This window comes from Rhipicephalus microplus, unplaced genomic scaffold, assembly GCF_043290135.1.
Source record: "Rhipicephalus microplus isolate Deutch F79 unplaced genomic scaffold, USDA_Rmic scaffold_22, whole genome shotgun sequence".
NCBI classification, from domain to species: Eukaryota; Metazoa; Arthropoda; class Arachnida; order Ixodida; family Ixodidae; genus Rhipicephalus; species Rhipicephalus microplus.
This window is the reverse complement of record NW_027464595.1, coordinates 6,085,289-6,101,905: the sequence shown is the minus strand read 5'-3', so window position 1 is coordinate 6,101,905 and position 16,617 is coordinate 6,085,289. Positions and strand designations below refer to the sequence as shown.

General features: G+C 44.4%; 1 long non-coding RNA gene across 1 annotated transcript in view; it reads left to right on the top strand.

Moving 5' to 3' along the window:
* LOC142786308 (uncharacterized) overlaps nt 1–16,094 on the top strand; it is a 31,590-nt gene extending 15,496 nt beyond the window's left edge. The window contains exons 2-3 of the long non-coding RNA XR_012888999.1: nt 12,953–13,051; nt 15,985–16,094. This is a non-coding gene — a long non-coding RNA (uncharacterized LOC142786308). The remainder of the gene's footprint in view (nt 1–12,952; nt 13,052–15,984) is intronic.
* Nucleotides 16,095–16,617: the final 523 nt, after the last annotated feature.

Genomic DNA, 16,617 nt, shown 5'->3' with positions numbered 1-16,617 from the left:
GCTCTCAATGCCTTTATAAAAGCAAGAATATATTGGTATCAGTGTGTTTATCAGAAAGTGAGAAAATTCGAAGCTGTTGTTTTTGCGCTCGCTTTTGTCTCGAAATTGGAGTGTACATCAGCAATAATTATTCGGCGCTTACCATACTGAGATACTGAAGGTGTAATGTATGTTGTTGTAACTGTAGAATAAAGGTGTCTCCGCCATCAGAGTGAAGCAAAACAAAGGCGTAATAACTCAGACAGATGAAAAACGCGTTCGTGCTAAGAAAACAATTGGTTCAATGCGTGCGCTCCCCTCTCAAGCCACACCTAGTCCTCCTCACCCTCAAATGAAACCTCGATGGTAAGTGATACCATTCCACTTGTCTAGGCAAACAATTGCTTACAGGGTACCCATAAAAATGAGCATTTATTATTTAGACGCGCTCATTGAGTACCTTTCTCTTCAACTGATGTTCTTCCACAGCAGCACTTTCTGAATGGCTAGTTCCAGAGCACGCACCATATGATTATCTGGTCTGACAAGGACGCCGATTGGGCTAAGACACAAAAGCGTTGCCAGCAGGCCTAGAAGCGAAATTGCAGTGCCATGTACAGAAGACCAAACTGCAAGTTTATTCAGTGAAATCACCAGAGTTCACTGCAAAGGCGCTTATATTGTCTCACTGATTACCTGTACATCAACCAGTAGTAACAGGTAATATCAATCAGCCTGACCTAGTACACACGGCATTTTAGCTAACACAAACATGAGTTGAAAAATTTTCTTTAGAGGCTTCTCCAGTGGGGCCATTTTCGCTCAGCCACCTCGTATATTTCAGCAGTATACAAACCCCTCAGGGACGCCTGCGCAAGTAGGCGTTTGGTATGTAGTGAGACCACGGACCTGAGCTAACGGAGGATTTCGACTCTTTCCCACGCCTAGATCCTGGGGGTTGAGTTGATGCTGGGTGATATGACCTTTAAGGTCCCCCGGCAGTGGCAACACACCCCGTTGGCCCCGGCTTCACGCAGACGGCACCCCTGGGCTGACCCAGCCAGGGAAATTCGGCAGTCGCTTTTTTCTATATTTCTCCCCTACGACGTTGTCTTTATCTGTCACTTTTTGTCTGTCCTGTCGACTTGTCTCTTCTGGTTACTGCCGTTTATTTTCTGGCAGCAAGGTTTAACCTTGTGTGTTCACCCCACCTTGGTATGCCTCACCCAAGGTTATAGTGGCGGTGTACAGCTGGCCAATGCAAGCAATTTCATGTCTTGCAGCGTCCCCTCGCTGGGCTCGGTGGTGGGTGGCTGCCACCGCCACTGAGCACACTCCATATTTTATGGCCAAAAACTTCCAACCCTCTACTGATAGCTCCCTGAAGCGGGCGCACACCGAAGCAAGCTTTCAGCTATTTCAACTAAACAAAAACAACTTTCCACGCTACCACGTTATCCACAGTGACACACCAGCAAAGCCTGTCTGAAAACTTTCACCATCCTTAGTTTGAAGGTGCCTAATGGACACACTTGCAACAGGGTACAAAGCTACAAAAATGGCCAGCGGTGAACTTCTCGTTGAAGTTTGAGACAAGGAACAATGCGATAAACTATCCAGTTTGAAGACTTTTTGTGATGTCCCCATCACTGTTTCCGCTGACCGTTCGATGAACGCGGTCCAAGGAGTCGTATTGGAGGATGACCTAGTTGACTTGACAGATGCCGAACTTCTTGACTAAATGTAACACTTACGGCTCGTGAAAAAATTCTAAACAACACGACACACTAGTTACGAGTCCCAGACGAGAATATCTCTACCATTACCCTGTGTATCGAACGAAAATAAGCCAACATCTCGCAGATCTGCGCTTCATGTTTTCGTCGTTAATCTAGAATAACATAGATGAATTGTATTTTTTATGTGTTTTTTTGCTCTGTTGGTCTCCTCGAAGTTGGGAGTACTGGTCGCGTTCTTTTGGCGATTATGTATGCTTATGTACGCCAGTTAACGTATGCCGTCACGGCCTGCTGCTGAACATTATACAGCTGGAAAACTTAGTGAAGTTCAAAAAAGCTTTTTATTTACATGCTCTCCGCAGTAGTTAGGTCCAGTTTGTTACTGCGTCGATGAGAATCAACGGGATCATTGCAGAATGCTTAGCTGCCATTTGCATTTTTGCGCGACCGGATGTTTACAAGCCATAAGTCAAGCCCACCTGACAGCCGCACTACGGAAGCCAAAATACAATTTTTGGTAGCGTGAAGAAAAAAATGGCAGCGTCTCCTGTGCTGCGCGGCGCAGCAGCCATCACCACACAGAAGTGGCTCCTGCACCACACGGAAGTGACGTCAATTTAAAAATTATTATCTAAAACTAATTGAATGTGTGAATCATTCATGTGTAATGCGTTAAACATACAAAACCTTTACTAAGCAGGTGTTTAACGAGTCAATTAGCCTAGGTTTCCTAACTAAACACATATTACAAGTACTTTAATTACAGGGGGCGCCTTGGGCGCTGCGGCTGCAAAAGGTAAACATTGCGAGATGGTAGCGGCCTGCGATGTGTGTAGGTGGTGGAAAACTCCGATGAGATCGTGGCCATAGCCTAGGCCGCCCCCTAGGAGGACCGGAGGCCTTGTGTCGTCGCTGCTTCATGTGATTGCTCGATGCCCAGTTGAACCTGGTGGTTGGAGCTAGCGAGACCATCCACCGTGCCGGAGCTTCATCTGAGAGTGTGCGCCATAAAGTTTCTCAGTGTGAAGTGCGGATTATAGTTGTTGGACGTACTGCATTTTCTAGATTGCAATGCCCAGCGTGGTGTTGTCAAAGCTGAAAGTGTTCTTGCTGTCGAGTTTTGCTTGTCGTGAAGGGCATGGTCGACGATGAAATAAATGCTTTCACACAGTTCACGGGACGGGACGCACATGCATGAAACCCCAGTGCGTTGGCGAAGTGTTAATACGATGGATGGAAACAACTTTATTGTAGTGTTCCTACAAAGCCCGTGATCTCCGAAGGCCAGAGCTACTGCATTGCCGGCTGTTTTGTCAAGTGCGAACACGTACGGCTGTTCTCATCCGTTGCTACGTGAATGCTCCCGTGCTGTCACAGGCCGTGCATGTTATTCAGCAAGGCAGACAAGCTGTTTTGTAGTTAGATGGGCTAATGCCGTCGGCAGTTGCCCTTGGGCATTGTTTATCAAGTGCTGATCACTAGTGGCTCTCCTTGCTGTGTTGAAGCGTGCGTGCAATTTGTCGTGTCGCATCGACTGATTTGGCATGTGTTCCACAGCATGAGTACTATCATTCAAAGTGACAATACGTGCCAGAATGTCGAGGAACCACTGCGCAGTGACAACCTGCATGTCGAGGCGTGGAAAAAGCGGAAGTAGCGTGGAGTTTCATGCCTTTCCGAGCCACGAACCTTATATTAGCCAGTGGGTTCATGCGCTGATGGACAGAGAGACTGGACGCCTAAGAATAGCCACATTTGCTCGCTTCACTTTGCGCTGAGCTGCTGCAGGGTAAATCCTGTGTTGGCGAATAAGGTGGGTTACACTGGCAGTATGAGGCTCCTCCTGAGAGCCGGGGCTCAAGGAAGAGGGGAAGAACGACTAGGTGCTGCTTAAGCTGGCCGGCCGAAAATGCATGGAGAGGCTTTATTCTACCTAATCAGACACACAGCTGGACTGACTGCACGTGCGCTCCTAGCAAACGAAATGCCAGTGTGCGTGACGTCACCATTTTTTGTGAAAGCAACATCAGCTAAGCAGTGGCCTAGGTGTGGCCGCGAGGTAGCCCTGACAGCATTGAACCTCGTTCAATAGCAGATATATAAATCAATATTACAGATATTCATTCGTACCTGAGATGCGTTTCAGGTCGCGAATCGCTGCTAAACGGACGATAGCTACTCGTTAACGCGAAAATCTGGACATTAGTAAATTTGATGTCAGTGCTCTTTTAAGAGCTCCAAGTAGTAAAAATTTCCAGAAAACTCAACTAGGCTTGATAATAATATGGTGTGCTTGATAATCATATGGTGATTCTGGCATGTGAAACCCCCAAACAGCATTCCTGTTACAGCAAGACATTACGCTAGGTGGCATTGGTATTCTTGTTTGAGAAGACAATGAGCTGTTTACATTTGAACACTAGAAGGGGCACTTTGAAAGAGGCCCTGGCTGGTTTCGTGGACCTAGATTGATTGATTCATAGACTACGCGCCATTGTTCACAACATTATTTTCTACATTGGTCAAATGCTAGGCTTTTCTGAAACCAATTTCCATTATTTCCCAGAAGAAGCTTTCGAGAGGAAAAAAAAGTGTCACCCATTCAAGCACGCAAACCTTCAAATAGGAAAAATTTCAAAATGTACATGAGACGGCATCATGCAAACACATGTATGTCAAAACTTTGGCAGCAATTCAAAAATGGGCAATCTGCGCTGTTTTAAAATATTTAGCCGCAAAACTTCAACCATGAGGTGTATGGTGCACTCACCCATATGGTATGGCTCATTGCTCTTTGACAAGTCGAACCAATAATCAGCAAACTGCCTTGTTATGCCCAGCAGAACACTATGCATATACTCCACTGTATAGCCCCACACAAGATCGAAGTGTGGGAGTTTCACCAGTGGTGACACCCCTTTCAAGCCATTGACTGGGGTCTTTAGTCTAGATGCCAGGGTCATGTCTCTTGGGATGCCTGCTGATGTCCTCTCCACATCAGGTTCTGCAGTCAAGTTTATTAGGCGCCCTGCAGTGTAACAAAGCAGAAGCAAGATGAATATTTCACTGAGTAAGTGCTATAGACCTCGCTTAAGGACGCGAGAACCACCAAACAGGAGCACAAGGCAATTGTTCATAGAAAATTGGGTACGCCACAACAACTGCCATGACAAGCACACTGCCTTCACGCTTTTACATTTGAACCTGCACCATGCCAGCACTTTTGAAATCAAGCAAATTTTGCAAGGTGCAGCATATTGCAGTGTATTCAGTCGTGAACTTCTGTGTTAACCTTCGATGGTATCTGTGACTACCACTGTGAAGAGTTTATGTGTGCCACTGTTGAACCAGCTGAGTGGTTCTGAAGTATCGTTGTGGATTTGTTGTTTTTTTCACCCGTTTGCTCTATGGCATGGATTAAAACAAAAAGATTCAAGTGGATTGATATGTGGGGTTTAACGTCCCGAAAACACCATATGATTATGAGAGACGCCGTAGTGGAGGGCTCCAAAAATTTGGACCACCTGGGATTCTTTAACGTGCACCCAAATCTGAGCACACTGGCCAGCAACATTTCCGCCCCCATTGGAAATGCACCTGCCGCAGCCGGGATAAAGAAAAGAGGATTCAAGTCAGCTTCCTAGATAATGTCCAGGATCAGTCAATGAAATTCACGGATGCATTTGGAATAAATGTTCATGAACAGCCAATGAGCAAAGGCAAAGTTCTGTTGAGAACGTGAGAGGGTACAGTTTCAATTTATTAAAATGAGATACCTAATCTAGACAGTACATTTCTCAAGCTCGATGTTTCTCAAGCTCGATGTCGAAGTCGGTGCGCTTGCGACTAGTCAAATGTGTATGCGTAGTATTCTGCAAGATATCCTTTATCGAGTCCTCTAGGTTATATGATGAGCCGTCGGTACAGCAGTCTTCCATTAACATTTTGAATTTCGGCTCATCGGTGTACTTGAGGCCTCTTGAGGACTTGGAGCTGGTGAAACCTTTTATACACAGACAAGTTGGTATATGGTCACTGCCCCGCGTTTCCAGATCCGAAAACCAGTGCACTTTCCTGCTAAGTGAGCGAGAAACCAATGTAAGGTCCAGGCAGCTGCTATAGACTGATCCGCGTAAATATGTAGGGCTTCCATCGTTACAAACGCAGAGTTCGTACTCCGAGGCCAAGGACACCAATTTTCTTCCTCTAGAGTTTTCCCTGGAGCTTCCCCATAGGAAATGGTGGGCATTGAAGTCACCAGTGATCACCCATGGCCTTGGAGTCGATGTCAGAATACCGCGTAAGCGCTCGCAGTCAAGGCGGCTTGATGGAGATAAGTAAGCTCCGAAAATCGTGAACGCAACCTTATCCTTCTTCGCGGTAAGGCACACATACTGATTCCCTTCATCAGGCGAGACTCTGTGGTGAACGTAAGTGAGGTCATGGCGCATGAATACAATAACTTTGCTGCAGTCTCTGTGAGTGGAGGGCATAAAGCACTCATATCCTGACAGCTTGATTGAAGCACACAGGTTGGGTTCACAAATCACGATAATGGGGAAGCGGCTCACAAATACAAACTGTCTAAAGTCAGACATGCGCGACTTCGGTCCTCTGGCTTTCCACTGAAAGACAGATGCATTCTTGACTCCTGCTCGAAACGACGGTGCCTCGCTGGACATGGTTTTACCCTAGAGCTGCAAGCACCGGACTCAAGATGTCCAGCACATGCAGTGCGGTCTGCGCAGCCGAACTCTTCATAATACTCAGTAGGACACGCGTAATACTCTTCAGCGATTCCAGCAAGCTTATCACTTCATCTTCATTCATCGCATCACTGGTTTGAGGGGTCGTCGAGGACGGCGGGATTTGATGCAGCTCCGAAGTAGGTTGACGTCGTGGAAGAGAGGGCCACTGTTCAGAAGGTGCGACTGCTGTCCCTTTCTTCTGTTTGGCAGTATCCGTCTTCAGTGAGCTCGGTGTTTGTGGGTCAGCCTCTTTATAGAGGATGACATCTCTCTATCGGTAGAGCCGTTTTTCCGTGATAGTCTTCGCCCACGACGCCGTCGTCGGCGTAGTGTAGCGGCAGCTTCCCTGTGCGTTGAATTGTCCCGCACCATACGCCTGAGTACCACGTGCTCGTTTCGCACACGCGGGCAATCTTTGGATGAGGCCTCATGAGCGCCGTGGCAGTTTGGACATCGTAGCATGGTGGCACTGCAGGCGTCTTTTGAGTGAGACTCGGCGCACCGCGGACACACAACTTTGTTCTCACAGACACCTTTTACGTGTCCCATCTTGAAGCACTTGTAGCATTGCAGTGGCTTCGGTATGTAAGGACGCACTGAGTGGCGAACGTGGCCAACTTTGACATACGAAGGAAAACTGTCTCCCTCGAACACAAGCCTCAAGCAGCGTGAGTTGCCGAGTCTGGTAATGTGCGTGATGCGGGTGCTTTCAGTCGCTGGCTTTATTAGTATTGGCAGGTCATTAGCTGAGATGGAAAGATTCAAATCATAAATGACGCCTACAGTGCCATTACAACCTGTAGTGACCATTGGCCGAACTTTCACGTTGCCGATTTCTGTTATGTGCCGAAGGCTTTGCAGTGCGCTACGGTGCATAACGTCTACAGCAAGGACATTCTTTCGTGCATTGATCCTCACATCTTTGATCTCATTCGGCGCGGTTTCTCGAGAAGCACAGAAAGAACTTGCCTGTTGAGGAGTCGCAAGTTAGATGCAGGGCCTTCGGGCATAAACAGCATGGTGTGCGGCCACCGCTGTGGTGCAGTCTTAATGGTGGAAACACTTGCCGACGATGCCGTTCGCAGCAGTCTTCATTTTGTAGATCGATTCATGACGACCGTGAAGTCATCATCCGATGACTCAAAGCCGTCCAAATACAAATCGGTTGCGCTCGACGTCGGTCGGTGTCGGTTGCGCTCGACGTCACTGTCGGTGTCGCTCGACGCGTTGCTACGCTTCCTGGACGACGAAGTCCGGCGTGACAGTTGCACGCCTGAAACATTCTCAGGTGTGTCCTGAAGCATCACCGCAAAGCAGGGAGCGGCAGCTCCCAGGATTTCCAGGAAAACAAATTGAAAATACTGAGACACGGGCACAAGCGTTCTGCGAGAGAATCACTTCGTCACAGGTGGATTTAGTCGCTAGAAATGTCTAGCAGCTTGCCACACTGACTACAGCAATAATGGTATTTGCTGACGGAATCGCATTTCGTGGGCCACAATTTCCTCAGTATAGGTAATTCGACTGTGCCAGGCCGCACTTTTCGAAACCGAACAAGGCTTCCGCAAGTTTCAACAAGTCATCCACAGCAGACCAGGTAAGTCCGTGAGCCGCTATGAACGATAATATTAGAACGATAGCGACTGCAATTGTGGTTACTGATCCCGGAAGTGTCCTTGTTCCAAAATCCGCGATGCATCTGGGAAGCAACTCTGACTCGTCGAACGAGGGCACAGAACTACGGTCGCCAGAAATGTCTCCTTCGGCTCCAGGGTTTTCGTCTCGATCTACCGAAGCACCGTTGCCACAAAGATAGTCACCACAATCTTCTTCGGTTCCAGAGCTTGGGTCTTGATCTGTATCTCGGAAAGGTCGAGTGTCACCGTCTTCACTATCATTTTCTGAATGATTGCTTTCGTGGTCAGGGCATTCTTCGGGGCTATGGTATGCATTGTCGCCTACGCCATGAACGCTGTTAAAGGAGTCGTCGCTTCCTTCTGGCACCTCTCTTCGTACTCCTATCGAGTATCAACAGAACAGCCGTTCGTGACACATAGATCTTCTGGTGATGCCTGGGACGCGTTAGAACTGTCTGGTGGCGAGTTCAAAACACCCACGAGACGAGTCGTAGCGGTCGCCGAAGCACTGCTGGTCGAGTGCTGGCTGTACCATAGCGTCGAACGGGGTACTACAAATTCAGTGTCTGGTCCTAAATACAACTTTCGACGTTTCTTTCCAGTAAGTTGACTCATGACTAACTAACCAAAGCACAACTGATCACCACAATACGATGGTGGAGGTAACGATACGGATGACGAGGATGAATGACAGCATTAACCGTAGTAGCAATATACTCGGTATAGTGCCTGGAATGTAAACGTATGACAAATAAACATAGTGGCGGAATGCTGACAGTGTTAAAGCAAAACATGTGACGATCAGCGACCCACTAAACAAAAATTGGCGTTCTCGTCGACAGTGGTGTTTAGATTCTTGCAATTAACGTGTACTTTTGCTATGTAGAGCACTTAACAGGTGGTAATAAAAGTAGTCACTTCAAGGAATGCACTATTTTGGTTATCTGCAAGTTTATGACTGCACAGACTTTTTTTAGCAAAGGACGGGACCGAGAGATTGTCTTTCCGTGGTTAGAGTTTCATAAAATAATGGTCTGCTCATAACTGTTATTATTGCCCACTGAGGCTGCTACCTAAAATTACTTTTCTTCATAAGTCCATCATTGAATGCCTCTGTATAAAGAGCCTGCTCCGAAACGAGAATTTTCCACCGGCAGCTATCCATATTCTCGAAATTTGTCATGTCTCAACAGCACTTCCCAGAAACCTGACCCAAACGTTTATCCACAGAATCAACTAAGAGAGCCGGAAAAAGGGTGAAGTAATATCACTAAACACTACTGATCGTGTATATGCGTCTTTTCTCCACGTTTGCAGTTCTATGAGCGCAGTGCTTCAAGCTCACATATCCGCTTTCCACGCGCTCGAGCCACACCAGGTCACACCTGCATTACTACCATCCAGGTCACTGCAGTAGCTAGGGGTGTTCAAACTCCTGCCCCCACCCCAAAAGAAATCTTTGGCTACATTCTGGGTCCTGGATACAGGTAGACACCTCGGATAACCTCGGATAGCAAACACGCTGGAGATTGACGTAACAAAATGTAGCCGCTTATAGGTGCTCTGAGTGCACATGCATATATTTGCATTAATCTAACCTGAAAAGATGCAGACGTGATTGCTGGCCAATGTCGACATGGAACTTTTTCATTTTTCGTTATGCTGCAGGGTGCCATCAATCGCTGCAGTATTACTGTTGGTCCTCCTTCGCCGATCTGAATGCATAGACGTACATGTTACGCACAGGGGTATACTGACGGGATAAATCGGGCTATTATTTTTTTTTGCATTGACGACTTGTACGCCCAAATACTCGAGATGAAAATATTATGTCGCGACAAATGTGGTTCCCATAAAGGCAATGTTGGCTCTGATCTTCGCGTCCCTGTCGAAGTAGTAGGCTGATATTGCAAGACTGGCTCATTACTTATTAAACAATTGTATCGGACCAGTTGGCATGAATCTACCTTGGTAGAAAGTGCAGTCACTATTACACAGAACACACAATAGAAGCGCTTAAGAGACGTTAAAAATGAAGAGCCCGCCGAACTAAAAATGTAAGTCAATAAACAATTGTATCGGGTCAGTTGGTATGAATCCATTTTCGTACGAAGTGCAGCCACTATTACACAGAACACACAACACAAGCGCTTGTGTTTTATGTTCTGTGTAATAGTGGCTGCACTTCCTACCAAGATGAACTCATTACTTAGTCCTAAATTAGCCTAATACGATCCCGAAGGTGGACACTCACATGCCGTGTGGCATGTGCATCAATTCTTTCCCGTTGCTTCACTGCTGATCCCGAAAGTGTGTGTTCGAATCCGGATTTCTAGTAGAAGCGAATATGCTTCAGGCCCTTGTACTTAGATTTCGGTGTGCGGCTAGGGACTCTATGTGGTCGAATTTTCTCAAGCACTCCGCTGAGGCGCATCTCTCATTTGTCATCGTTTTGGAATGTGAAAGCGCCACATTTATATTGTTATTGCGAGTGTTAGCATTCCATAATTACATTTCTAATATGCGAATGCAATATCGTTTCGATAATTATAGCAAGCCGTGCGCTTTTCTTTTTTATTGTGTCGTTCAGTGAATATCACATAAAAGCAGTCCAGTGGTTTATAGGCTGGTTTCTTCATTAATTGATTGGCACGATATTGTTGCGCCTATATATTCATAAATAGGATTACGGGTAATGTGTAAAACACGCACGTCTACCAACGTCTTTAAAAATAAGCAAGAAAAAAAAGATGCAATCAAGTACATTTTATTTATTCCTCCAGTGTCCTGTTAAGTGGTAGATCTGGCGTGTGTTCGCAATTTGGATCCGCGAAAACAACAAGTTTTGTAATGTCCTAGCTGGTATCGTAACACATTTCCTTAAACATAACACTACCTTATACCATGTTTGCCCCACAAACCCATTAACCCCCACGAAATATAGACGTAAAAAACACCCTGAAGAAGGAATACAGGCAAGTAAACTAAAAATACTAAGCAGACTTTTCGAGTTGAATGAGTTGTAATTACATTGTTCTACAACAGTCAAAATCATCAGAAATCAAACAGAACAACCCTTTTTTAACTTACTAGCACGTTCTGTCCTCTAGTGACAAAAATACATTATTTTACGCGTACATTTATTTCAAAATACACAAATTCAGGTTTATTTTTTACTCAATAGTTGGCGCAATAACTACTGAACGATTTACAGGCTGGGTCATTAGCTTGTTTAGTTTAGCCATTCCAAGTGCAGTTCTCTACGTTTGACGTTATAGATGTTTTGAATGAGTCCTATCAGGCGTGCCACGGTAGTAGTCTTTGCCGTCTTTTTTTTTGGAGTCAGTGTAGATTTTACGCTCCCTTTAATTATGCCGGCAGCACCGAAGGTGGCCTACGTCATTTACGACGACGGTTACCGGGCTATAGTGAGCGTGAAGCTCATTAAGGACTTTGAGCCGGTGAGTGTGGCTGACTGCCACAAACACCAAGAAATATACTGGAAGAGCACTCAAGGAGGGCACGTCGACGAAGGCTATTATCGAGGAGACGTCATCCTCCTTGGTGCTGAGTTCTGTCTTTTTTGAGGTGTTAATTTTGGTGGCGTTTTGGAATCTGTTTTGCAATACAGGACAAATGCGTGGCAGACGTCGCTGCTCGTACGTGTGTTATTCGGTGCGTAGTCAAAATAAGGCGCACGGAATCGCTTGTGTATTTTCAGTGTGCCTTCTTTGACCCGTTGGTGGTGGTTGTGCAACTACTGCTAAGTTGTTCATGCTTATTAGCCCACGTAGCTTTTTTCGTGTGCACGTGGTGGTCGTCTCGGGCACTCAATATATGATTTGCAATACGGTATGACTTTGCGGGCTGCAATAGAAAGAGGCAAAACATTTTTCATGTATACTCTGAATGTCATTGGAATGTTTCAGCAGTCTTTCAGTCCACAAACGCACCACAATAGGGCTTAATCAAAACACGTGCGTAGCAGGAAAAACAGCGAGCATGTGATCATTCTTTATTGTAGGAAACAGAAGACAAATTGTGCACTCATTCACAGTGACAGTCATCCCGGTGGACGCAAAGATTGATTAGGAAGTCCGTGGAATGTTATATTGTGCAGCTGGTCGAGTAATTTAAAGCGTGCGATCCGTCGGCATATAGGCAGTTCAAGCAGGTTAGGCCTGTTTGACAATGCGGGTATATACTATGTCTTGTAACAACGCCATAAATGCCGAACTTGTGATCAGCTGAGCTACTCATATTTTCTGATCATCTTGTTCTAGTTTGAGCTTGATGCAATCTTTGCACCTAAACATTTCAACTGACAAGATCTTTGAACTGCTACGTGTCGAAGCTATAAAAAATGGCAATGCCAAAATTATTTTGACGACTTAATATATGTAGATAATTTTTTCTCTGCAATAGATTGCAATGGTAATAAACTGGAACTTCAAAAAGCAGCTGCGGGGCAAGGTATAAGCACTCCTAGGAATGGTGTTGCTCGCACAGACACTAAATTACGTTCAAAAGCTTCGACTAATTGTTTTGATGATGTGTGTTCCAATAGCTCATATGTGATCACCTGGTAAATTAATTAAGATTGTGCTATAACTAGCAACATGTGGCTTGTCTCAAGGTTTAAATACTTGCATAACTCTTACCACCAGCCATTGACTTGCATCATCTAGAAGCGAATGCACGTACAGCTCAGCTTTATTTCTGCAGAACCAAACTTTTGTGGTAGAATAGATATATCTGTAGTTGTACTTTGCATGCATTTGTGGTCATCATACCACATTGGTGTTTTAGTGGCCTGCTAATATTTAATTTCGTTTGATAATTTCTGTAGCCACCTTCAGTGACCTTGTCCAGAAGATGGGAAAAAACGGCGGTCGGTTCCTGACACTGTTTTTATGACATAGACAGTGAAGAAGAGACAACTGAAAAGGTGACATACTTGAAACTTTTTTGTTTGTTTTTTTGAAATTTACAGTGACTTGCATCAGGCACCTGGGCAAGAAGTGACTACTGCATTTTCAAATATAGATGCTAATACTGTGCTGTCAGATTTGGTACTTATAGCACTTTTAACTGTATTGAAATGGCATGTTTCTAAATTTCATGAAGCTGCAAAACAAGGACGAGATGTTCCCCCGTGACTGTGTTTGGCAGTTTCTTAGCAGCGGAAGTGGCTCAGAAGTTCTTTGAAAGGACAAAAGTCCTGGAGAGCTCTTCTTACGGGGCAGTATGTGTAGATATTGCAGCTAGTGTACACTGAGCATCAACTTTGAAGTGGTGATGAAATTACAGCTTCTTGAATAATCGCCCTCGCGGGGACAATTCCAATTTCGCGGTTTTACATCGAGCACCAGTTTTCTGATGTGTACGCGACACAGGAGATGCAAAGTCAGGGTTGCAGCACTCTTACAACCAATAGGTGGCAAAACATGCTGAGAAACTCTCCCATTGCTTTCGCAACAGTTAAGATGGCCTTAAGGAAAGGAGCATGCATGTGCAGTCTGTCGTGGCCATTGTCTGACAAAGAGGGGAGGAGGGCCCTTACAGGTTTTCAAGACAAAAAGTGCTGTAGAATAATGGTTATAACTTGATTATTTATAAAAAACGTCAATTATAACTGGTAATCAATGGCAAGTAAACATAATTTAATTACCCAGAATGTTAGTTTTTGAAATGTAATTGATTACTTGAAACTCGTTTTGTATAAATCTGCTCAGTCTAAACCAAGATAGGTATGCGTAATATGGCTGCTTGTTACACAAATGGTAACTTTGCCTTGCATGGAATGACAGTAGAGAGAATAGTAGGCACAGAGCAGAAACTTCCAGCTTTCTGGTTACAATTTACATTGTGACCCATGTTAAATTTTACAGATATGCATTTCTCAGCCTATTTGATGCCATAGTGTGTTAGTGTTGTCGCTTTTATCATATTATGTGGCAAAAATAGTTTTGTTTTAATACAGTCAAGGTAACTATGTGTTTGTTGATGTTATGATGCAGTTAAGAATTTTTCTAGACAATTCGGTGCACGTTTAGGGCGTGCGGAAAATGCACTGTTTCAAATCGAAGATCATTGCAACTGCGGTGGCTGTGGTGGTTATCGGTACACCTTGCATTGTGAGAGATGTTATACTTTTGTCACATGGCAAATATAACGCCATGTACAACAAATTACATTAAGCGGACCTAATTTCATTTTAACTGCGAGCTGTCCCACGACAAAAACAAATGTCGCTTTGAAATCCCACGACCCTCCTGATGACCCTCCTGACCTATGGCTTAGGGAAAAATAAACATATAATAAAACTTGCATGTAACATGCGTGTATCCACAAAAATAATTTTTATAGGTGGAAAGGTGCACCTATAATAAAAAAGTGGCGGTTTTAAATAAAAACTTGCCACAGCTGCACAACACGCTCGAATACCGTTGGCCGATGGTATGACCGGGCATGAGTACAGTCAACTGAAGCAGGGTGCACAACTGACTCCCCCGCTGCAAAAATGAGACGGCGATAAATGAGAAAGTCACCACCTTGGTCACCACATGATTAACATCCACAATACAGGCAATAACGACAACAGGACACTAACAAAACATGCCCTGCGTTCAGCCGCTGTAATAAAAAGTAGCTTCTTTTTGATGCGATGGTATCAGAGAGCTCGATTTGCAGAAATCTCGGCGTCGGCATTATTGGTTGTGAGCGAAAAATCATCTTATGCACTACTGAAAAATCGAGAATGATGCAAATAAACAATAAAAATTCTTGAGACAGAGTGAGGATTTATTGCAGTGCGTTTGCATGACAAGTGAATGTTCCATCACACGGCCTTGCATCTGTTTTGAAATACACTGAAAGAACTTCCTCTGCTTGGAAATGCAGTGAAATTACCTTTCATACTTAACAAACACACAGGTCCTGTACACGTGCTTTACAACGCAACATGAAATATTGCAGTACTAATGCGTGGTACAAGCTGCCAATTTTAGCAGGCGTCATAACATGTCATTATCATAATGGCTTCGTAATTTGAACCAGTAACCCACTACAAAAGGCACATGCGCTACTGTACCTATTTCCTTGAGGCCACATAGTGGGTGCGTAACAAGTTCGAAAAGGTTTCATGCATCAAGTGTTCGATGCATGCAGTAGCAACAGGATATCCTTATCGCCTTCAACTCCTAAAAACAAAGCTTTAGGGTCAATTAATTGATTTTTTAACTTTTGCTCGTGCTATCATGTAATCAAACCAGTTATAAGTTAAGCAAGTAAGGACAAAGTTATTTAAAAATTATAAAATCTATATATACCGAAGGTACAGCCATTTCCCTAAAAGTCCTTGGCATTGAGACTACTCCGTCAGAAATCGAATGCGAATGTGTTCCAGGAACTTGTTCCACAGAAAAGGTCGTTTTCATCAAATGGCATTAGTTTCCTCGTGTGACAGCAAAGAAAGGACATCGCGAACGAAGGACGTCGGATTTTCTGTGTAAAAGGGTGTTAGAATGCTCACTAGTTATGACTGGAATATGCTACGTATCAATTTAACACATGGTGTAATAGTGCAAATTTGATGGGGACACTGAGGACAAGAAAACGCGGCACTCGCTAGTCTCACATGCAGTGGCGTGTTTTCTTGTTCTCTGTGTCCCCGTCGAATTTGCGCTACTACACTATATGTTGCAATGATATCTCACCAACTAGCCCAGCTCTCAACCCTACTGAACTTCATACGCTAGGTACTTGCTACAACCTGAATTATGTTTGTATCAATGGAGCGTGTATGTTTCCTGGCATATTTGCTCGTTTTCGGCTTCTAATCATTGATGTTGGCTTTGGATTGATGTGTTTATTTGCTAGCATCCAAAAAAGAAAAAAAATGAGCAACCGAGAACAGCAAAGAAGCGCCGCAGCAGTGAAAGCTCCGAAGAAGAGCTCGTCAAACTGAGTCGGCTGAAAAAAGAGAAGGACCTTAGGAAAAGGCAGCTGAAGAAAAAAAAAAGAAGACTACAGCAAAGAGTAGAAATACTTGAGAGGATTAACAACAAGCTGAAAGACATGCTGCGAAACAAACTCAGTAAGCTATATTTCTTCCATGCCACCTTTAAGGATTTTTTAAAAAAATGATTTTTCATGCAGTCAGTGAGTGTTGTGGTAATGTGTACCCTAACACAATTTTGGCATCTTCATGTTATTTCAATGCTTTTTGTTCCACAAAAAGGAAGTCGTACCTGAAATAGCCCTTTGAGTTATTGTCGTAAGGTCGACATCCTATTTCGTGGACACTCAAGGGATCGCGAAATGTTCGGAAAGTCACGCAGTCTGAAAAAACGAATGCAAGTAAAAACACCTTTTTAAATAGGTATTTTCACTGACGGAAAAGGTAACGGCAAGACTACAGGATTCTCGTTGCAATTAAGTAAGTGCATCATTTAGGTAGCCCTGAAAACAGTCATTTGTAATAAAAAAGCGAAAAGAAAAAAATTGATGTGA